Source organism: Toxorhynchites rutilus, chromosome 1, assembly GCF_029784135.1.
Source record: "Toxorhynchites rutilus septentrionalis strain SRP chromosome 1, ASM2978413v1, whole genome shotgun sequence".
NCBI lineage: Eukaryota > Metazoa > Arthropoda > Insecta > Diptera > Culicidae > Toxorhynchites > Toxorhynchites rutilus.
This window is the reverse complement of record NC_073744.1, coordinates 113,483,684-113,508,871: the sequence shown is the minus strand read 5'-3', so window position 1 is coordinate 113,508,871 and position 25,188 is coordinate 113,483,684. Positions and strand designations below refer to the sequence as shown.

The 25,188-nt window shown below is 36.8% G+C and overlaps 1 protein-coding gene and 1 pseudogene across 1 annotated transcript in view; both read right to left on the bottom strand.

Moving 5' to 3' along the window:
• Positions 1 to 12,610, bottom strand: part of LOC129763547 (uncharacterized) — a 69,311-nt gene extending 56,701 nt beyond the window's left edge. The window contains exons 1-2 of the mRNA XM_055762739.1: positions 12,453 to 12,610; positions 12,171 to 12,380 (exon numbers count right to left, since the gene is read on the bottom strand). The gene's annotated coding sequence lies outside the window, so the exon portion shown is untranslated. The remainder of the gene's footprint in view (positions 1 to 12,170; positions 12,381 to 12,452) is intronic.
• A 6,373-nt stretch (positions 12,611 to 18,983) lies between these two features.
• On the bottom strand, positions 18,984 to 20,021 carry LOC129761344 (uncharacterized; annotated as a pseudogene).
• Between the last annotated feature and the right edge of the window lie 5,167 nt (positions 20,022 to 25,188).

Genomic DNA, 25,188 nt, shown 5'->3' with positions numbered 1-25,188 from the left:
GTGCCTTGTTGCAACGTCGAAATAGACGGCGTAATAACCGAAAAGGGTTTGACTCGAAAAGAGATTATCGATGGTGTCGGTCGCTTCAAGAACTCTTCACTAAAAACTGTGAAGATTCTTGCATGCGATCGACTGAAATCTGTGTCACAAAAAAATGACAAAAGGGTTCTCAATCGGACAAACTCTTTTCGTGTGACTTTTGAGGGTTCCGCCCTTCCAAACTACGTTGCAATAGGTGCACTTCGTTTACCTGTTCGGTTGTTTGTACCCCGGGTAATGAATTGCAACAAATGTATGCAACTCGGTCACACGGTTGCCTATTGTTGCAATAAAAAACGTTGCGCAGATTGTGGAGAGAGCCATGATGAGAATCCTTGCGCGAAAGAGCACAAGTGTCTTCATTGCAGCGGGACTCCTCATGATATTATTCAATGCCCGGTGTACAAACAACGAGGGGAAAAAATCAAGCGTTCCTTAAAGGAACGTTCCAAGCGGACTTATGCAGAAATGCTTAAGAGTTCCGTTCCAACGACTCAGGACAATCCCTACTCCATTCTGCAGAACGACGAGCCTGTTGCTGACGCTCCCAATGCAGGAAGTTCCGGTACATCGCAGGGTGCCGTCAGGAAAAGAAAAATTACTTCTTTTCCTTCACTCCCCAGAAAGACGACCGAAACTTCCCAAGTTGGAATGAAAACTCGAATTGAACGTGCTGAGAATAAACCGAAGCAAGTACCTCCTGGTTTAAGCGGTTCTTCTACGCACCAGGGGTCCTCAGCACTGCCCGGAGCAGCACCCACCCCGTCTGTTCCATTTTCGCGGTCGAGGCAACAGCCACAATCTGGTTTGCTTGCGCTTTCTGACCTGGTGGACAACATTTTAAATGCTCTAAATATAAATGACCCTCTTAAAAGCATAGTATTATGTTTGCTTCCGATTGTGAGAACATTTTTGAAAGAAAAATGTGGTTTTTTAGCAGCGTTCATTTCCCTCGATGCCTGATTCAGTGCAAGAGGTCAAGGATTTGACCACTGTAATACAGTGGAATTGCAGAAGCATCATCCCTAAACTAGATCAATTTAAATTTTTAGTTCATAGTTCTAACTGTGATGTATTTTCCCTCTGTGAAACATGGCTTTCTTCAGCCGACGAGCTGAATTTCCACGATTTCAACATTATTCGCCTCGATCGAAATGACTCGTTTGGTGGCGTACTATTGGGGATCAAAAAATGTCACTCCTTCTATAGAGTCACTCTCCCATCGATGACAGGCATTGAAGTTGTCGCTTGCCAGACACAAATCAATGGCAAAGACTTCTGCATTGCCTCGATATATATTCCTCCAAGAACCATGGTCGGCCGCCATCAGTTTTTTGATATCATCGCGGCATTGCCGGAGCCGCGGCTAATCTTAGGTGACCTAAACTCCCATGGAACAGCATGGGGGTCACACTATGATGACAGCCGTGCCACGTTGATTTATGATCTGTGCGACAACTTCAACATGACAGTTTTAAATACAGGGGAAGCAACTAGGATAGCCAAACCTCCTGCACGGGCAAGTATGCTAGACATATCACTTTGCTCTTCTTCATTATCCCTGGATTGCACGTGGAAGGTAATCCAAGATCCCCACGGTAGTGATCACCTGCCAATAATTTTATCGATCGCCAATGAATCAGGTTCTCGTGAGTCAGTCGATATTGCGTATGACCTCACGAAAAATATTGACTGGAGAAAATTTGCAGAAATAATATCTGAAGCACTTGTTTCAATGCATGAACTTCCTCCACTCGAAGAGTATAACTTTATATCGAGTTTGATTTACGAAAGCGCACTTCAAGCTCAAAAGAAACGTGTTCCTGCTACCACTTTCCGACGTCGTCCTCCATCACTTTGGTGGGACAAGGAGTGTTCAAAGGTCTACCTTGAAAAATCATCCGCTTTCAAAAAATTCAGGAAAACTGGATTAGTGGAATGGTTTCGAAAGTACCAAGCTCTAGAAGCCAAACTAAAAGGTCTGATTAAAGCAAAAAAGCGTGGATATTGGCGGAAGTTCGTTAATGGTTTGTCAAGGGAGACAGCTATGAGCACTCTTTGGAATACGGCTAGGAGAATGCGTGGCTGGAACCATACAAATGAAAGTGAGGAATACTCTGACCGTTGGATTTTCAAATTTGCAAGAAAGGTTTGTCCCGATTCCGTTCCTGCACAATTCCGCTCCAATGCGATTATGAGAATTTTTCGATGGTAGAATTCTCAATTGCACTTCTCTAATGTAACAATTCAGCTCCGGGGTCGGACAAGATTAAATTCAACTTATTGAAGAATCTGCCCGACTTGGCAAAACAGCGTTTGCTGAACTTGTTCAACAAGTTTCTGGAGCTGAATATATTCCCGCATGACTGGAGACAAGTGAGAGTGATAGCCATACGAAAACCCAACAAGCCGGCTTGCGATCACAATTCGTATAGGCCGATTACAATGTTATCCTGTATTCGTAAATTGTTAGAGAAAATGATTCTACTTCGTTTGGACAAGTGGGTTGAAACGAACAATTTGCTGTCAAATACGCAGTTTGGCTTCCGCCGAGGTAAAGGGACGAACGATTGTCTCGCGCTGCTATCTTCTGAAATCCAAATCGCATTTGCTCGCAAAGAACAAGTGGCTTCCGTTTTTCTCGATATCAAAGGGGCATTTGATTCAGTTTCCATGGAAATTCTCTCAGAGAAACTTCATAATCGTGGACTTTCGCCAATTCTGAATAATTTTCTGTACAATTTACTCTCAGAAAAGCACATGTTTTTCAATCATGGCAGCTTGAAATCTTCTCGATACAGTTTTATGGGCCTGCCACAAGGCTCCTGCCTAAGCCCCCTCTTGTATAGTTTTTACGTCAATGATATAGATGATTGTCTAACTAGAGATTGCACGTTGAGACAACTTGCAGACGATGGAGTTATTTCCATCACGGGTACTAATCCCGCCGTTCTGCAAAAATCCTTGCAAGATACCCTGAACAACCTGTTCACGTGGGCTCTCAAGCTGGGTATCGAATTCTCTACGGAGAAAACCGAAATGGTCGTTTTTTCTAGGAAGCACGAACCCGCCCAATTCCAGCTTCACCTATCCGGCAAAGCGATCAGGCACTCGATGTTTTTCAAATACCTTGGAGTATATTTTGAATCTAAATGTACCTGGGGAATACACATTGTGTATTTGAAACAGAAATGCCAGCAAAGAATCAATTTTCTCCAAACAATAACCGGAACATGGTGGGGTGCCCATCCAGGAGACCTCATTCAGTTGTACAAAACGACGATATTATCAGTGTTAGAATATGGCAGTTTTTGCTTCCGATCAGCTGCCAGGATTCATATTCTCAAGCTGGAGAGAATACAATATCGTATAGCCATGGGGTGTTTGCATTCGACACATACGATGAGTCTCGAAGTTTTGGCAGGAGTACCCCCGCTTACTCTTCGGTTCACAGAATTATCCTACAGATTTCTCATCCGTTGCAAGATCATGAATCCATTGGTGATTGATAACTTCGAAAATCTACTCCAACTGACTCCTCAGTCAAGTTTTCTGTCTTTATACCATGAGTACCTTACCCATGAAGTGCACCCTTCACCGGGCATCTCCAACTAAGTTTGCTTCCCATACTTTTGCAATTCCTCTGTCAATTTTGATCTGTCCATGCGACAAAAGATCCATGGAATCCCAGATCATCTACGCTCCGATTATATTCCGGAGATATTTTCGGCAGAATATGGGAAAGTTAGATCTGATAAAATGTTCTTTACTGACGGTTCATGCATGAACGGGTCCACTGGCTTCGGCATCTTCAATGAAAATTCCAGTGCCTCTTTCAAACTCAAAGATCCTTGTTCCGTGTATGTCGCTGAACTGGGTGCGATATACTACGCTTTAGGGATCATTGAAACATTGCCCATCGACCATTATTTTATTTTTTCAGACAGTCTCAGCTCAATAGAGGCAATCCGCTCAATGAAAGTTGATAAACGCTCATCTTATTTCCTAACAAGAATAAGACATCTATTGAGTGTTTTGGTCGAAAAAATATTCAAGATTACCTTAGCATGGGTTCCCTCTCATTGCTCGATTCCGGGGAATGAGAAAGCGGACTCGCTAGCTAAGGTGGGCGCTTCAGAAGGCACACTTTTTGAAAGGCAAATTGCTTATAACGAATTTTTTCACATTCCTCGTCAGGACACACTCGTTAGTTGGCAGCGCATGTGGAGTGAAGATGAGTTCGGTCGTTGGTTACACACGATTATCCCTAAGGTTTCGACGAAAGCTTGGTTTAAGGGATTGAATGTCGGTCGTGATTTCATTCGCGTGATATCTCGGCTTATGTCCAATCACTACAACCTAAACGCGCATCTCTATCGCATTGGGCTTGCAGCAAACAATCTTTGTGATTGTGGCGATGGCTACCACGACATCGAGCATATTGTCTGGTCGTGTATCCGGTTCCATGCTGCTCGCTCTCAGCTCTCTAGAGCACTGAGAGCAAAAGCATCTAGCATCTATACCTGTTCCTCAGAAACGCCGATGTCAACGTTTAATGATGTTTCCTTCGTTGTGTCCCTGTTTCGTATCCCTCCTATCTGATCGATAAACTTTTACTTAGTCGCGGCAATACATACACACACTCTTTACAGATACACGGGCCAAAGGTTGTGCAGTCCACTGATGATTCAACAAAAGCCAAAGGTTGTACCGCTCATGACAACTCACACGAGCTGATGATTGCGCCGGCTAGTGACCATTCTATCCTGGATTCCTCGAGAAGACGCACCACGCTAGATATGGGGTACAGACTAGGGGGGCGTTGCTGATTAATGGTCAGCTGCATCCCAATAGGAAGTATCCCGTGTCGGGCACAGGTACAGATCATTGAAGACAGCAACATCACAATTACGAAAACACTTGTAATACTAACCTCGAGCCAACCGCGAGTAATCGGTTACATATTACCAACATAGTTATAAGGCAAACATTGTCGAAATATTGAACTCCCGGCCCCGTCAGGTTGACGCCATATGAGCCTTAATAAAAATATATATTTTGGATAAAAAAAAAAATAATGGCTGAGGAAGTAGCCCAAATTTTAGCAAGGCTTGCTGTACTTGCTAAGCAAACAGATACACCAAACTATGATGATCCTGAATTGCAGTACATCGATGAGAACGGTTTGCCTGCGGATCCATCACACATAGAAAAACTCCCAGATTTGATCAAGGATATTCCCGAATTTCAAGGAAATTCAGATCAATTACACGTATGAATTAGGGATGTAGATGCCTTTGTCCAAGCATACCAACCAAATTCAACATGTACGGTTAATCAAAAAACAAATTTTATGCTATCTGTACAACAATCAGACATAAAATTAAAGGCGAGGCTAATAACGCCTTAGTAAATTCGGATGTAAACATCAGTTGGCCATTGATTAAAAAAACATTGTTGGAATACTATGGTGAGAAAAGGGATCTTACGACCCTTGACTACCAGTTGATGAACTGTCAGCAAAAAGGTAGGGATTTAGAGACATTTTAGGATGAGATTACCAGGTTGCTATCTCTAATTGCAAATCAGATTAAGATGAATTCAGAATACAAACACCCCGAGGCATCAAAGGCGATGATCGGTATGTATAATGCTAAAGCAATTGATGCATTTATACGTGGTCTCGATGGTGACATCGGAAAATTCTTGAAAAACCATGAGCCTAAGACATTAGCAAATGCCTATGCTTACTGTATAACATATCAGAATATAGAATACAGAAAACATCTATTTAAACCAAAATTAGAAATTCCAGGAAATAATAATAGAAATCAATTACCGAACCCAAAAATTCAACCAAGAAAACAATTTTATCCAAACTTTGGTTCACAACATTTGCAATATTATTCCCCACCCCTTCCACCACGAAATCAGTCATTTTTACAAAATTCACCTCAACGATTTCAGCAGCCTCCACCTCAAAGGCAATTACCGTTTCAACAATATTCTCCACAACAACAACCTTTTGTACACCAATCTTTACCTCCGAAACCTCAACAGTTACCACAACAAGTTCCAACTCAACGGCATCATCAACCCATTTTCCAAAAACCACATTCGTCACAACAAATGAGGCAACCTTTTCCAAAACCCGTACCAATGGATATAGATCACTCAATACGATCTAATCAAATCAATTATGCTAATAGACCCAAAAATTTCCATATTTCAAATGACGACCCTGATATTGAACAATATACAGAACAATTAGAATATTTAACAGAAGAAAGCTGTCCAGAAGAACAAAACTTCAACAGATATATGCATACTATAAATTGCCAGAATGAATATGAAGAAAACAAAGAAGAAGGTGAATTGAATTTTTTAGGTTAAAATCATCACTACCGTATTTTTTACATTTTGGTAATGGAAAATTAATTAAACCTTTAAAAATTTTAGTTGAAATAAAAATTTTATTCATCCCAAATTTTCAAAAATTTCTCATCCTGTTGAAAAACCTTTCTTTGTTTCATCCGTTGGAGGAGACATAAAAATAGAAAAATATTCTAGAGGCAAAATTTTCTCTCCTTATACTGATGTGAATGTGAAATTTTTCCATATGGAAGCTTTGAAAACATTTGATGCAATAATTGGCCACGATACTCTCAAAGAAGTTCAAGCTGTTATTGACACACCCAATGAACAATTAATTATCAATTCAAAATATGTTATTCCACTTTTGCAACACAAAATGCAAGCAATAAACAAGATACAAATTCGTGATGAACATTTAGATCATCATGAAAAAGAAAAAATGCATGAACTATTAGAACAATATCAAGACCACCGAATGAAAAATGAACATATACAACTAAGATAAAAGCTGATATCAGAACTAGTGAAAATACTCCTATCTACTCAAAATCCTATCCTTATCCACAATCCTTAAAGAATGAAGTTTGTAAACAAATTGATAAAATGTTGCATGATGGTATTATTCGACCATCACGTTTACCTTATAATTCTCCTGTTTGGGTTGTTCCTAAGAAGCTTGACGCTTCAGGAAAAAAAATTCAGATTGGTTATTGATTACCGAAAATTAAATCAAAAAAACAGTAAGTGATAGATATCCAATTCCGGATACTACTACAATTCTAGCAAACCTTGGAAAAATGAAATATTTTACTACATTAGACCTGGCATCTGGTTTTCATCAGATACCAATGAATGATAAAGATATTGAAAAAACGGCATTTTCAGTGAATAACGGAAAGTATGAATTCGTACGTTTGCCATTTGGACTTAAAAATGCTCCTGCTATTTTCCAACGTGTAATGGATGATGTATTACATGAGTATATTGGTAAAATATGTTATGTCTACATAGACGATATAATCATATTTGGTGAAACTTTAGAAGAACAGATAAAAAATTTAAAAATTATACTTGAAACACTAAAATGCGCAAATTTTATGATTCAACCAGATAAATCTGAATGGTTGAAATCTGAAGTAGAATTTCTTGGATTTATTGTATCTCAAAATGGATTAAAACCCAATAAAAAAAGGTTGAAAGTATTCAAAAATATCCAGAACCTTGTAATCTTAAAGAATTACGAGCCATTCTTGGATTATCCGGATACTATAGAAGATTCATAAAAAATTATGCAAAAATTGCTAAACCATTAACAAAATTCTTAAAAAAAGAAAATGGACACAAACAAATTTCAAAGAACGAATCCAAAAATTTCCAAATCGTATTAGATGATGAAGGAAAAAAAGCATTTAATTTATTGAAGAAAATTTTATCGTCTGAAGTTGTTTTAGCATTTCCAGATTTTGAAAAACCATTTTTTTAACAACCGATGCTTCTAATAAAGCAATTGGTGCTGTATTATCCCAAAAATTTCATGATGGCGAAAGACCCATTACCTTTATTTCAAAAACTCTTTCCAACACAGAAGAAAATTATGCAACTAATGAGAAAGAGATGCTTGCTATAGTGTGGGCATTGCAAACTCTTAGAAATTTTATTTATGGTCATAAAATAATAATATATACTGACCACCAACCTTTAACTTTTACAATTTCCCCCAAAAACAACAATGCAAAACTCAAAAGATGGAAAGCTTTCATTGAAGAACACGATCATGAAATTTGTTACAAACCAGGCAAATCAAACATTGTGGCAGATGCTTTGTCACGTATCCAAATAAATTCAATGACTGCAACACAACACTCAGCTAATGATGATGACAAGTCCTACATTCCCTCAGTTGAAGTACCAGTAAATGTTTTTTAAAATCAGTTAATATTCAAAATTGGTAATAGATCCAGTTATGGTTTAGTTTTTCCTTTTGAAAATTATAAAAGACATATTTTTATTGAACCAAGATTCACAATAGAATATCTTACAGATAAACTTAAAACTTTTTTTGATCCGAAAATAATAAATGGAATTTATACAAGTGAACCAATAATGGCCACTATACAAGAGATTTATCGAGAAACCTTTAACCCGAGATTAATCAAAGCACGATTTTCTCAATTAAAAGTCCAAGATTTAAACGACAGAGAAAAACAGTTAGAGGAAATTAAAAAAGTTCACGATTTCGCTCACAGACAAGCCAGAGAAAATACCGAACAATTACTAAAAAAATGTTTCTTTCCAAAAATGAGAAAAACCACGGAAGAATTTGTAAGCAATTGTGAAATTTGTAAAACCGAAAAATACCAAAGAAACCCACAAAAATTTGTACCATTCAAGACTCCAATTCCTAGACAAACCGGAGAAATTATACATGCGGATATATTTATATATGATCAAAACAATATGTTCCTCACAACCATTGATAAATTTTCTAAATATTTGAAGTATATGTCTATCGAATCAAAATCACTATTACACATAGAAGAAGCCCTACTTGACCTTGTTCATGAATAGAATATTCCCAAAATAATTGTTTTGGACAATGAAAGTTCATTTAACTCTAATGTAATAGAACAAAGACTAAGAAGTTAAATATTTAAATTTTCAAAACTCCAATTCATAGATCTGAAACCAACGGACAAATTGAAAGAAGTCATTCCACTTTAAGAGAAATTTCAAGATGCATAAAGAAAGAAAATCCAGATGTAAACATTCCCCAGTTAATAAGATCAACTGTTTATAGATATAATAACTCCATACACACCTTTGCCAAAAACACCCCACACAATATCTATATTGGTGAAACAAACAAAAATTTAAGTATGGATCAAATAACAGAAAGAAAAAGAAAAAGCCATGAAAAAATTATAACATTATACAACAAAAAGAATGATAGTATTGAAGATAAGCAATATCCAACTTCGAACCAGGATCTTTTGTCTTTGAAAAAACAAATGAAATCTCTAAACGAAAAAGTAAATATAAAAAAATACAAGTTAAAGAGGATTTCGATACCTATATTATAGATATGAATAATAAAATGAATTTAAGAAAACAATAATTACTGTTAAACTTTATTTTTTTAATTTCAGATTCGCTTTGTGTATCATCCCAACAATTCAAGAAAAAATTCAAATCCACGATTTAAATAAAAACCCTATAGCAATCATACCTTTGGGTAAAGCAAAAATAAAAATGGGATATGTAAGAATTATACAACCAGTGGACATACTCCATATACATAATATAATTGTCAACTTTGATAATATAGTAAAGAACAACAGTTATAACAATCAACTTTATAGATTATTAGCTAACAAAAATAATTTGTTATATCAAACATATTCAAAACTTATACCACACGAACACCGTACCAAACGATGGGATAATATAGGACGAGTTATCAAATGGATTGCCGGTACACCTGACGCCGACGATTTGCAGATCATCAACAGAACTATGAACGAATTAATAACAAACAACAACCAACAAATTCTATTCAACGAAGCCCTCAACACCAGAGTTACTCATCTGAACCACATCATAAATGAATTACAACAGCTAGACTTCAAATCCAAACAGCAGCATGTGATTGAAATAAATCTCCTTACCATCATTCTAAACATCGACGCCATACAACATCAACTCGAAATTCTCGAAGATGCCATCTTACTCGCCAAAAAAAAGGTATTCCCAGCAGCCAATTTTTCTCCATGAAAGATTTTTCAAAAATCAAAATATTCCTGAAGCATCATCAAATTCCAGTTACAACTTTTGAAGATTTATTGACAAAATCAATTGCCCAGATTGCCGTAAACGATACACATGTGATATACATGTTGAAAATACCGCAAATTTCAAAAGAAATTTATGACTACGAATATATAAATCCGTTAATTAAAAACCAAAGGAGGATTTATATTGAATCGAATTATTTCATCGCTAATGAATCTCACATTTTTGAGATTACAAATCAATGCACAGAGGACCTTAATTATTATTTGTGCGACTCAGATTCCATCAAATCAACGAATTCATGCATCAATAAATTGATCCAACTGCAACACGCAAACTGCACTTACGAAAAAGTACATACTTCTGGAATAATAAAAAAAAAAATGACGCCACTATACTTCTGGATCATGTCAATCTCACATTGAAAACCAACTGCAACAATAATACGCAGATTTTGGAAGGTTCATATTTAATACAGTTTGAACATTGTGAACTGGATTTGGGCAACCACCATTTCTCAAATTATATTATGAAACTAAACAACAAATCATATCGCCCAACAACTGGAGTACTAGCGCTCGAAAAGGATATCATCGAAAAACCTACCCAAGAATATCTCAGTAATTTAACATTAAAACACAGGCAATTGATTCAACATGTTTACCTACAGAATAATTCTCTAAAATGGAAAATAACAATTTTTGGAACCATCAGCATTAGCACAATAATTATTGTAGCAATCATAATTTTGATCTATATCATTTTAGTAAGGAGAAACAACGGAACAACGATTGAAATCAGTCTTCCAACAAACGCATCAGCACCTCAGGAATATCAAATAACAGAAAAAATACCTAAATCATCATACCCAGATATTTCAGATGAAAGATTTCAAGAACTTGTCAACTATCTCAATACACCAACTTCTACTTGACCAATTTGACTTTGAGGACAAAGTCATTTAAGATGGGAGGAGTTACCACTAAGCCAACCAGTACCAGCTTCCCATCAACGATATCATCAATCCATCCAGCATCCAGCATTGCTATGAGAAAAGCACTGCAACTATGATTTCGTTATATAATGTTATACTGTGTTGTTTTACGTGTCCATGTGATAAATATTGTAATAAATGTTTTACTATGAATTTTGCATGTTGCACGGAAAATAATGTTTAAATCATACATATTGGAGGCAAAAAAAGTTTTTTCGTTTAATAAAAATATCTGTTCCGAATATATCACGTTTTCATTTTATCACGCGTAATTTTTCAAGCGTGATACCATCGAGACGACACTGTATAATCAAGTATGTATATGAAATGCAATAATGAATCTTATTACAAAACGATTTCTGTTTTCTTTTAAGTGGCTATGTGTGATGGGACTCTATATTTTGAAAATTAATATCTTCAAAATTTTTATTTTCTTCATAGTATAGATTTGAAACTTAGTTTCCAACGGTCTAAAAATAATATAATATGTCTCAAGTAGTTACCACTTAAACCCTTACAAGTGATTTTTTCGTACCTTTCGAGCATGCGTGGTATTTTAACAGTAGTGTTTACAAATATCTATCAATTACATAAACAAAATCGTTGATTTTGTAAATTACCATAACTGAATGAAAGCAGTGTATAAAACAGAGTTTTGGTATACACCGATCATCAATTCCTCAAATGCGAAACATAGAAATCTCTACCACACGCGATGAAAAAATCTCATTAGAAGCAATATTTTCATACGTACATGCAACCGTTTACCGGCGAGCCACCCAAGTCTACCCCCACCCATTTCCATAAACTGTGTGTATGTTGTCTCCCGACACATTTTCCCAAAGCAGATACTTATGTAACCTGGCACTTAAGCAGGATTATTCCATTCGGTAGTTTCTTTATTGCACTTTCTTGTTTTTTCTTTATGTATATTAGATTAGGTTCACTTTTTACCCACATACAAATAACTCACCTTTGCCGAACTGCTAGTTTCGCGGTCGATAGTATTGTCAAACGTATACAACAAACAAATGTGTCTGTTTTTAATCCTTCCTTTTCCGGGAGCGTGCGGCTTATTTCTTACACTAGTAAAGAATTGGGTCTATTACGTTACTGTGACCTCTGACATTTAATTGAAAATCAATTGAACTTCACTCGTCAGAGTATTTTATTTTTCCCCGAACTGCTTATGAAAAAACAAATACGATTAATTGGAAATTCCCAAAATCTCAAACACTTCACACTGTGCTTTCACCGTAATTTATTCGAACACCGAGTGTCTCAATCCAAAGTGGTCATGGGGTGAAGTTTTATCCTTAAATCACTCCTATAAGTAGATATAAAAACACTGCGCTGTATTCCCAAAGAAAATCACGTCCTTCATGACAGAAACCCGTTGTGGAAATGTGATAATCTGAAGAATTGTCCGCAAGCCGAAACGAAAAGGACGAAGCACGGAAAACTCAAAACAATTAGGCAATCGTGGAACGGCGTACGAGTATATAAAATATAACATAAACCCGCATGTATATAGAGAGTGCGAGTTGATGGCGAAAGCTCACGAATATTACGAATCTGTGACCCGAGCACAGTGATAGAGCAAATATCAATTTTTATAGTTTCATCTAATCACAACATGTAACATAGATATTTCATTTTAAATGGATCCGGAGGAGTATAGTTCATTTGGTTAATTCTAATTGTTATTTTCCCGTTATTTTATTGTAATCGTTATTGTTTGTTTACCCGCACTTTGGCGGTCAAATATTTCGGAAGACGAAGAAAAACTACTACTAAAGATAATTCAATGAAACAAATTTTCTTTAAATCTTACATTCATTACGCCTTCTAAAGAAATACTTAGACGCCCTGTCGGGCGGCCTTACATCGGTTGACCGAAACCTTTGCCATGGCCGGTGGATGTCGGCATGTTCTTTAGCTCTTTTGTGGCCTTGGCGATCAGCTGCTTCTCCGTTTTGGTCATCGAATTATTGGATTAGATCCTCCATTCGCCCTAAAAATTTCTATCGGTCGTTTCTTAGGGACGTTGGGAGGGTTGGGTCTTCGTTACAACATTCATTGTTAGCTGCTTTATCTCCTCTGGTGGTCTCTTGACATAATGGGTAAGGATACCATCTGTCCTGATTTTGACATTCTTTTGAGGCGTCATGATTTATTTTTCATGTTTTTGCATTTGTCCTGATTTTTTGTTAATTGATAATCTGTTTGTGGTAATTGGAATACACTTCTAAATCCATGCTGAATTATGTGGTGTAAAAATCAAATCGCTTAGAAGATTTGAGAAAAAGGAACTCTTGTGTTTCATATATCGAGCAATTCCGAGCCGAAATTCTGACCCGACTCTCCCCGTTTTTTTCAAAACTTGGTACTCATGATGGAAGCTACCCAAAACCATGATTCGAATAAAAAATTCGATTGATTTTTTGATTTCTTTCAAAAATCGTAACTCAAAATCCAGATGTCTGATATGATGTTTGACAAATTTGTTGGAAAATTAATTAACTATTTAAGAAAAATAAAATTTAAAAAAATATTGAAAAAAAATCGAGATATAACCAATTTTTTACAATGAAAATAATGTTAGTAAAATGTAAGAACCAGCAGCACTTCACATTTTCAAATATTTAACGAATATGATTTGAATTATATTAAAATGATTACATCTCGAGAACGGTTAATCCTAGGATACAACATTATACATAGTTTTTCAAATAAATGTGTTGCTATCATATAGAATACATATTCAATGCTAGAGAGTTATATTACATTCACAATTTTATTTCAGAAGTGTGCTTATTTCACACACATTCCACGCACACAAACTAACAGAACAATTTTTAACGCATGGATTATTTTTTAATCTATCTATATATATAAATGGATTTCTGTCTGTCTGTCTGTCTGTCGGATTCTTATGGACTCGGAAACTACTGAACCGATCAACATGAAAATCGGTATGTAGGGGTTTTTGGGGTCGGGGAAGGTTTTCGTGATAATTTGAGACCCCTCGCCCCTCTAAGGGGGGGCTGCCATACAAATTAAACACAAATTTCTACACTACTCGAGAATTAATGAAGCAAATGAAACGAAATTTGGCATGTGGAAGTTTTAGGGTACAATAAATGATTCTATGGTGATTAGATACTCCACCCTCCTCTCTAAGGGGGCCATACAAATGAAACACAAATTTCTGCATTACTCGAGAATTATTTAAGCAAATAAAACCAAATTAGGCATATTGGGGTTTTAGGGTGCAATAAATGTCTCCATGATGGTTGAACTCTCCACCCCCTCTCTGGAGGAGGGGAGGCTGCCAAATAAATGAAACACAAATTTCTGTATTATTCGAGAATTAATCAAGCAAATGAAACCAAATGAGGCATATGGAGGTTTCAGGGTGCAATAAATGTTTCTATGGTGGTTAGACTCTCCGTCTCCCACTCTGAGGGGGAGCTGCCATACAAATGAAAGACAAATTTCTGCATAATCCGAAAACTTATCAAGCAAATGGAGCCAATGTTTCTATGATGGTATGGCACCCCTCCCTCCTCTGGAATGGAGAGGGTGTCCCATAAAAACATTATATATCTTTCAACCAAAAATATTCCAATCAAACATGACAATTGAAAATTTTCGGAGAAATGTGTTATGTATAAATGGTTGAAAAATCTTGAACGAGAATTGTGTCTGAAAATAATCTGATATTATAATGATGAGTTTTGTTAGAAATACTAGGAATTTTATAGTAAAAGTTAATTTCAACGGGGTCGATTAGAAAATCTGCGATTGGACCCATGAACTTGCTCAAAGTAAGAAAACGTGAATGTTTGAATGTATTGATAACAAAAAAAAACAAATGTTGGGCGGAACGAAGTTTGCCGGGTCAGTTAGCTCTAGAATACGCGTGACCACAGTGCAAGTCGGAAGAAATTTCATTGACGAAAAATCTCCTGGCCAGAACGAGAATCGAATCCGAATTCCCGGCATGACAATGTGGGACGCTAAGCACTTGGCCATGGGAGCACTTTTTTGAGTCGTACAAGTTCTGAATATTAACTTCAATTTATCATCAGTGTATTTGAAATTTTATTTTTCTTAAATAGTTCATTTATTTACCAACTTTTTCAAACATTATATTTCAATCAGACATGTGAATTTTAAGTTATGATTTTTTAAAAGAAAGATCTATGATTTTGAATACGCGCTTTTAAAAACCCAGTTGTAATTTAAATTGCTTTATGATAATGAAAATTGTGGTTTTAGGTAGCTTTCATCATAAGTACGAAGTTTTAAAAAATGAGTGGGTTATATCTATGATATAACCGCAAGGTTCACGTGGAACTACCTTAGCTTAGCAATCATTCGTTTGTATTGATTAAATTCTTGATTGAATGAAACAGTTTCCAAATTCAATTGAGTTCAATATATTTGCTCTGTAAGTGAAAAAACTGAACAAATGCCGTGTAAAGTCAATTCATTTATTGTGATTGATTGTTCTTCGTTACAAGTAAATTTAATGACGGACCTTTTACGTTTGGTATGATGACTAGAACAAAATATATGTACGGAAGAATTATCAAACGTTTGATGAACCAGCCTAAGGCTGAAAATCTTTCCAATAAAGACAAAAAAATTATCAAACGATTATTTTATTTTACATTTCCCTCTGAAGTTTACATCCCAAAAGTGTACATACTTCTCGAATCTCGAAATTGCTTGAAACTGGGAAGTTCATTCGCTTCTAGTGGCTGCACGATTTTCCCAGGTTCCTAAGTTTAGAAGATCATGTTAGGACAGACATATTCCACTCTGCACAATGGCAAGCGAGGACAAAAGTACTCGCAGTTTGCATTTATTTGCAGAGCCGATTTCCCCAGAAACCTCGGTTTTGAAGTCTGTGTTAGGGAAACACATTTCAATCGGAACAAAAATACCCCCGATTTGTATGAATTCGCAATGCCGATTTCCCCACGCTTCATGGATTTGAAGTCTGTGTTAGGGAAACACATTCCAGTCGGAACAAAAATACCCCCGACTTGCATGAATTTGAAATACCGATTTCTCCAGGCACCTTGGTTTAGAAATCTCTATTAGGGAACACATTTCGGTAGGAACAAAAGCTCCCCCTACTTTCGTGTGTTCTTTTTCTTCTTTTTGGCTTCAAGAGGGTTTAAACTTTTCAGTTCACTCGCCTCTAGGCTCTTTCGTGTGTTTGCAATGCCGATTTCACTGCTTGGTTTTAAAGTCTGTGTTAGGGAACATTTTTCGATGAGAACAAAAGTCCCCCTACTTTCAAGTATTTGCAATGCCGATTTCCCCAAGGCTGCATGGTTTTGATGGCTGTGTTAGGGAAAACGGAAATCGGGCCAATCAAAACGATGCAGTTAGGGCGTTTAGATAACGCCTAATATTTTACAGTTATTCAATTGTTTATCTAATGAAAAACAACATTTTGTTAGTTGCGATAGATGCGTAGAAATATTCCCTATCAAGTGATGCAAACATCTCTCCTATCCAGTACGAAATGTTCGAGCTATAAGCATTCGAAATCTTTCATTTTTTCCTGCATGTTCTGTGTTTAGGTTTTCATTGTACCCTCCATATATTCCGGTTAGACGTAGTCCCACGTCAAAAAAATTGGAGAAGGTCGAGACGGTGGCCGACTGATTTGGCGTGGAATTGCTCCATCATAATAGCTTCAAATCCACGGATTGTCCTCGACACACTCTTGCGCATGATGTTTGGTGACTCGAAGGTGACAAAAGTAATCATTTCCGGGGTGTTTCACCTCATGGATATGTCGAATAAATAAATTTGAGTGTTTTGATCTCTTAAAGTGCAAAACACATACCACGTGTTCTTGTTCATTTATATATCAAAAGAATGATAATGGTTTGGTCATAAACGTAGATGCGACAGGGGTCCTGATGTTCAACTCCGATCAGATAGTATTCCTAATAATGGGTCGAGGCCAGGCCCGACCAAAAGACCACATCCTCCCTCGCGTGATACCTCTTGATGGAGGCGGCAACTTCAGACAGACACATCGTACTACATATCTCTCCGTTCACCACAATCCTCGAAGGAAATAACAGCTGCTTGGACATTCTCTTCTCGTTTTTCGTCAGCCTCAAAAAGACTTCCATCGGGAACTTGGTGTGGGGAATATATTTGACGTCATTGCTTACCTACTTGGTGGAGGACGTGAAGTAGCCGGTCCCCTGCCAGCGTTACCGTCCAGCGTCAAATATGTTCGACACACAGTCTATCGCAAAATTGAGTGTACAAATTTTTATTACTCACACATTTAACTAGATGTACGTGCAATAACAAAAAAAAGTTTTCTGCTAATTGTTTATATTGTGAATTTACTTGACTGTTGGATTCTGAGATCATTTCAGCTTCCTATTTGAATCGTCGCTTTTTAGGAGGGGTGATTAAATTCATGGAAAAACCTCACTGATCACCCTTTCAACTTTCTTTCAAATGTCAAAACACAATTCAAAACAAACCCCGGATGAATTGAACTGGCGAAATAGTTTACAGTAAAACAAGTTTGAAATTGAATTTTACGGTTGAATTACAATAATTTTGCTGAAATTTTTTTTGTGATAAAAATTTAGTTAACTTTACAGAAGATGGATGGCGCTTCAAACGAGTTTCCTGGTGAGGACGCTGAATTCTGTGATTTGGAGTTCCTGGAGTCAGTATATAATAGTGACGGCTATGAAAATACTGAGGAAAACGAGCAATCTTCCGAAATAGTAAGAACATATTACATATCATTGCTATCCAACTGTACTCTAAGTAAGCCAGTGATACCAAGACCCTATCTTTTTTCAGAATTCAATGGAAGATACAGCTGCAAATGAAGGATCCAGAAAAAAGGGTTCCCGAAAACACGTCACTATTAATCTATCAGCAACGGAATACAGAAAGTATCGATTTCATTTTGTTGGAATATTTTACATTCGTTTGTTTCGAACACAACATTTGACCGATATACTAAAGAGATGTGTATGGACGTACACTGTCTGAATCACGCCGGTGTATTTGGGAAATTTGCAAGGATTTTGTTTCTCGCGAAGTCGTTGTTGAACAAAGTTGTTGTCGAAATGGCGTGGAAGTGAAGTTGAAGTCCACATATTTAAACATTCCGTTGCGATTACATCACATACATTATGACAAATGGTGAACAAGAAATTACTGCACTTCGAACAAAAAGACAAAACAGGAGCGCCAGCCACTCAGGAAATTTCGATTGCATTGAACAGTTGAGAACAATGCACTCGCACTACACTGCGCTACATGCTTCGTGGGAAATGTGGGCGAATTACATCCTTGCACAACCGGGAGATGTGCGATCAAAGTTAATGACGGAAGCTCCATCGGATGAATATCTTCACCTGTTTCGAGTTGTGCCACTCTCGGAAGGAAACCAACTCAAAGCCACACGTCATGGGCTGCAAGTGGCTTATAATATTAACGAGAGTATTTCGTCATCTATTGATATTTTGTGTGAACGGATTGACTCTCTCGTTATTAATGTTTCGGATGTTCATGCACAAATACACGAACTTAAAGCTCAAGTGAGGAATTCTCGTTCATTGTTGAACGCAATGAACTCTCCGTTGCCGCCAGAAGAAAACGAGTTCAGCAGAAATTTAGCATCCAAAGTTACAGATGCTAACGATAATAATCATTTAATTTAGTACTGAATTTCTTACATGGATTCAACTGATGAATAAATAAAAGAAAACATTTATCATTCTTGTACTTTATTGAAACATAACCGATGAATTGAATTTACCACCAGAAGTAAACCGCATTTTGAAAACAGTTCTGTGCAATTATATAAGGTAAATTTGGTAAGCGCGGCTTGAACAGCACTCGATAGTGGCATATTATCACTCTCTTTGAAGTTCCTCTTCAAATATCTCTTAATTATTCCAAAAACAACTTCAATTGGATTGTAAAATGGACAGTAAGCTGGTAAAAAGAGAGGAATTATTCCCAAAGAGCGCAAATATTGTATGATATTCGCATCACAATGAATGCGAGCACCGTCCATCACCCACACTGAAAATTTACCTGGATATGATCGTACATTACCATTGAAAAGAGCCATTTTTCGACAGCAATCGAAAATTTTTTGACGCGTGAATGTACCTTCTGTTTCAAAACTTTCTACTATGCCAGCTTGCCCTAAAAAGCAGAGACACGAAATTCGTGGTTTCCTGCAAAACTCTCCTCTAAACATTAATTTCTGTCCTATAATTCCGTATCCTCGGTTGCGCATGATCTCTGTATTTGCAAAGGCAACTTCGTCAAGAAAAAGGAGTTGGTGAAGATCCCATTGAAAGCAGTTCAATTCATTAACATATCTTTCGATATCTACTTGGCGTATCTGGATAGCTCTCCTCTCCAAGACTTTCCATGTCATTCCATATGCGTGTAATATTTTACAAATTGACTATGCGCTGATTGAGACTCCAAAGTGCATGATGAACTGTTGGCGAGCTTCGTCGAGATACAAGATAGGATTTTTCTGGTACAGGTTTATCAACCAAGTTCGTTTGTCTACATCAATCTTTCTAAAAGTACTCTGACGTTTGCTACGAGTTATTATTCCTTCTCGTTCATATTCCACAATTCAGGAACTGATGGTTGATTTGGACTTCTTGTAGATTGTACTTAACTGTGATCGTGGTAATCCTAGGAAGTAGTAGCCATACAAACAATGATATTTTGTGTTGATGTTAGCCCGACGATGCTGAACGTTTTCAATAATTGAACTTTCCATGCTGCTATTAATCGAAAATACTGGCGAAATACAATGACGATAATTGGATTTGTCACTTTTGACATGTTTAGCTGTCAACGGCAAACGCGACAATTTTTACGACCGTTTCAAATGCGACTGTTTCGAACCGTCGTGTCCAGTTAGGGAATAGACGCACAATACCTAAAAATGAAAACAATCCCTGTTCCAGGCATCGCAAAATTGAGGGTATACTTTAAATTTCTCCCAACTAATTAGCCTTGTAAGTAAGTTTCTTTGCGAATTAGCGTACTTTTTCTCATTAGTGATTGTTGTCAACACTTAACCTTTGCTTGGGCTGTGTTAGTTTTTGTTTTTTATTAATGTTTGAATTTTTTATCAAAATGGCAAGTTAGAGGAAAAAAAATAGATATTGTTACACCTACAATGATAATAAGTATGAATTGTCGTGGAAAGACATTGCAGAAAATAGCAGCTATACTCGGAAGAACCCACTCTACAGTAAAGAAAATCATAAACAAGTGGAAATACGAAGGAACCATGGAAAATTTCCCGGTATAGAACGCAAACGGATCCTATTTTCTAATGATGAACGGGTAATTATTCGAAAATTGCAAAAGAATCCTAAAACAAACATTCCTAAATTGACTACCGAAGTAGCCGGCATCATTGGAAGGCCTGTCTGCGCAGACACTGTCCGGAGAGCAGCGTATAGGAACAATCTAAGAGGTCGTGCTTGCCGTGAAAAGTATTACATCTCAAATGTGAATATGAAAAAAACGACTACAGTTTGCTAATGCATATGTAAACAGACCTAAGGAGTTCTGGAACAATGTCTTTTATACGGATGAGCCGAAAACCAATATCTTTGAATCGAATGAAAGACAGATGGCGTAGAGGAAACCAGGATCGGTACTTCAGATTCAGCATTTGGTTATCACAATCAAACACTGCTGTGGTAGTCAGATGATACATGGTACATTGGCAGATTCTGGAACTGGTGTTTATCGATTCGGCGAAGGACAAGATGGCTTAATTGATCTTCCTGAAACGTAACCTGCAGTCTCCCGTTCAGAAATTCGATCTCCTTCGTGATTACTACTTTCAACAGAATAATGACCCGAAGCAAACTGACTTCATGGTGCTGGAATGCTTGCTCAATTATGTCTCAATCAACTCCGAAATCACCGAACTCGAACACTATTGAGTATATATGGTGGGAAACAAAGAACCATCAATCCATCATAATCCAGGGAACGAAGCGGAACTCAAAACGACGATCACGGAGATCTGGGAGCTACTTCCGTCTACAGTGACCAGAAATCTCGCCTCAATGCTTGCAGGAAATGCTGGACGCCAAAGGGGGACCATACCAAATAATAGGGGATTAATTTTTGTTATCTATTAACATTTCTGAACTGATTTCAATTTTCTTTTAAAGAAAAACTTGAACTGTACACAGTTCTGCAATGTCTTAATTGGAGATTTTTTTTTGTATTTTAAACCTGAAAATGAGACCATTTTATTTTTTTTTCTTATAATATGAGAATAATTTTTTTTACGATGAATATAAGCCGCATTTAATTATTTATTTTTTAACCCGAAGAACTCACCATAACAAACCAGCACGAGTTGTATACTCAATTTTGCGATTGACTCCCAGCAAACATTAAATCTCATAACAAGCGTATATATAACATCATATGCCCTAAAATTTGGTTGGCATATAATCCCAGCAAACATTAAATCGTATAATTTTGCACGTACTAAGTCTTACAAGGAATCAGAATAAATCATAATCGCATATAATATCAATGAAAATATGTATCGTGTATATTTGAAATCGCATAAAATGTAAAAACACGATTTTTTATATCATTATCAAATTAAGTCGCAATTCGGTATAATAAACATCAATTTTATGATGTACATTGTCGTAAAATATATTTAATCCGCATCATATGCGTATATTACGCTGATGCAGTTTGTGTGTCGTATAAGCGTATAATTTAAATCGATTCAGTACTGTAGTAAATCGTGTTGCATGCTGAAGAAAATCATGAAACAGTAAATCATATTAGATCCTAATAAAGAACATGTTACATCATATTGAAATGTCAATGAAATGCTGATGCACGCGAAAGTTTTAACCGCTGTTGAATTAAATTTCAGATAGCCGCGCGAGATAGCTGGTGGATGATAATCCAGACGACCGGAGTTCGAACCCACATCGGAGCAGTTTTCACCAAACATCAATCTGTGTCATTTTAAACATTCATATTCCACTCCCAACATAAGTCAATCAATCAATTATTATTTCTACGAACATAAATACTCATATATAAAAATGGCGATTCGTGAGGTTATAATAAACATTTAACGAAAATATTTTGCGCCATTTGTTTTTTTTCTATGTCTGTAATAAATCGTATATGAGTATGGCAAAAGTTGTATTTGGTGCTTTAACAATTCATGAATATATTCATATTAGATCAATTTCAACATAATCGCTATTATAGCCGGTGAAAGTTGCATATTCATCCAAACAAATTCGTTAAGCATTTGCCATGTATGTACATGGCCTCCACTTTTGCATGCATATGCCAATTAGGCGCATTATATAATATTAATATTATATTATTATAATATTATATTAATATAATATTACATTAGGCGATCTAATATGAATATATTCATGAATTGTCAAAGCACCAAATACGACTTTTGCCATACTCATATACGATTTATAACAGACATAGAAAAAAAAACAAATGGCGCAACATATTTTCGTGAATTCGGATTTCTTGTAAGACTTGGCACGAGCAAAATTATACGATTTTATGTTTGCTGGGACTGTAGGTTCGACATCGCGCTTCGCCGAAAAAATGTTTTTTATCACCACCTTCAGCAGCTCCTTCTGGGTGATTGCCTGCTGCTTAGACACAGCCTCAACTGACGCTACCGCATGAAAATGTTCATTTTGGCCAGGTAAAGTGCGCTACACATACAGCGTCACCCCCAGCAAACATTAAATCGTATAATTTTGCACGTGCCAAGTCTTACAAGAAATCCGAATAAATCATAATCGCATATAATATCAAACAAAGTATGTATCGTGTATATTTGAAATCGCATTAAATGCAAAAACTCGATTCTAAATACTATTATCAAATTAAGTCGCAATTCGGTATAATAAACATCAATTTTAGGATGCACAATGTCGTAAAACATATATTAAATTCGCATTATATGCGTATATTACGCTGATGCAGTTTGTATGTCGTATAAGCGTATAATTTAAATCGATTCAGTACTGTAGTAAATCGTGTTGCATGCTGAAGAAAATCATGAAACAGTAAATCATATTAGATCCTAATAAAGAACATATTACATCATATTGAAATGTCAATGAAATGCTGATGCACTTTTAACCGTTGTTTAATTAAATTCAGATAGCTTCAGATAGCCGCGCGAGATAGCTGGTGGATGATAATCCAGACGACCGGAGTTCGAACCCACATCGGAGCAGTTTTCACCAAACATCAATCTGTGTCATTTTAAACATTCATATTCCACTCCCAACACAAGTGAATCAAACAATTATTATTTTTACAAACATGAATACTCATATATAAAAATGGCAATTCGTGGGGCTATAATAAACATTTCACGAAAATATTTTGCGCCATTTGTTTTTTTTCTATGTCGTATATGAGTATGGCAAAAGTTGTATTTGGAGCTTTAACAATTCATGAATATATTCATATTAGATCAATTTCAACATAATCGCTATTATAGCCGGTCAAAGTTGCATATTCATCCAAACAAATTCGTTAAGCATTTGCCATGTATGTACATGGCCTCCACTTTTGCATGCATATGCCAATTAGGCGCATTATATGCCAACCAAATTTTAGGGCATATGATGTTGTATATACGCTTGTTATGCGATTTAATGTTTGCTGGGCCGTCACCGTCCCGTCAACTATTCTCTTGGACTTATTTTGCCGAAGTCAATGTTGCCGGTTATGGTGTATGTGAATGCTACCATACGATTTCCATGGGAGAATATTTGACATTTCATTCCTTTACGTTGACTTCACGGTGACGGGACGGTATGTGTGTACCGCACTTAAGTCATCGCTTTGGCGGTTGCTCTAACCAAGACGCCTAGAATTATATCCTAAGGTGAGGCCGTTTCGTCACTAATTTGGTTAGGGGAGCGGTATATGAAAACAATATGGAAGAAAGCAGAAGGGGAATTATTTGCTTGAAGCGTGAAAGAGACAAACTGATCCCGAGCGAGCTTTGGCACAAGCGTATTGTGTTTTGTTTACAAACAAAACACAATAGACTTCCAAGATGGCTGAAGATGGCTGATGGTAAGTTGGCCCACCTTAGAATATACTTCTAGGCGCCTTGGCTCTGACCTCACAGCCTGAAACTTTACGGTCGCGCAGCACCGTCGGTCGGCTGGAACCAGGCTTCCGTTCGTCGTTCTCTCTATTCTGCGGAAGGGAGTGGACGTTTTAAGTGGACACGGACTGACTCTCGATGTCCAATTTCTTCGCACCGGAGAACAAACAAAATATCAAACGTAGTAGCTTTACTGTTTTCGCCATAGCTGATGCAAATCAACCTATAAGGGATCGGAGCATTTTTGTAGCTTAATAAGCGTAGGATTTAAGGAAGATTTGTTCCATTGAATTATTTTTTTTTCTATTTTTTTCGTCATCCGAAATGAATGCATTTCTTGATGCATATGTTAATTTATAAAATGGTCGTTATATAAAAACAACAATATACTATTACGTAATTATTACGTAATCCTTTAGCATTTTAGCTGTAACAGAGCCGAATTTTAATCGTGTACATGTCACATGTTTATCATATCTATAATTAGCACATTACACAGTTGTCATTTTTCGGCGTTCGAGTATGCCCTTCTTTACCATTGCATATGGTACACATTGTCCAAGTTAGACCGAACAGCGGGAGACAGTTGATTGATCATTGTTGAATTATTTATAGAACAGCAGCCCGATGAGTCTTGCAGAGAAGAGCCAGTTGTATGGATGAATCGATCTTATTTCGACCGATCGATCTCTATCACTGATGATTGTAGCGTGGACGTAGCTATTCTGTAACAACACAAAGATGGTCAATGACGGCCCTGATTTTTGAACTC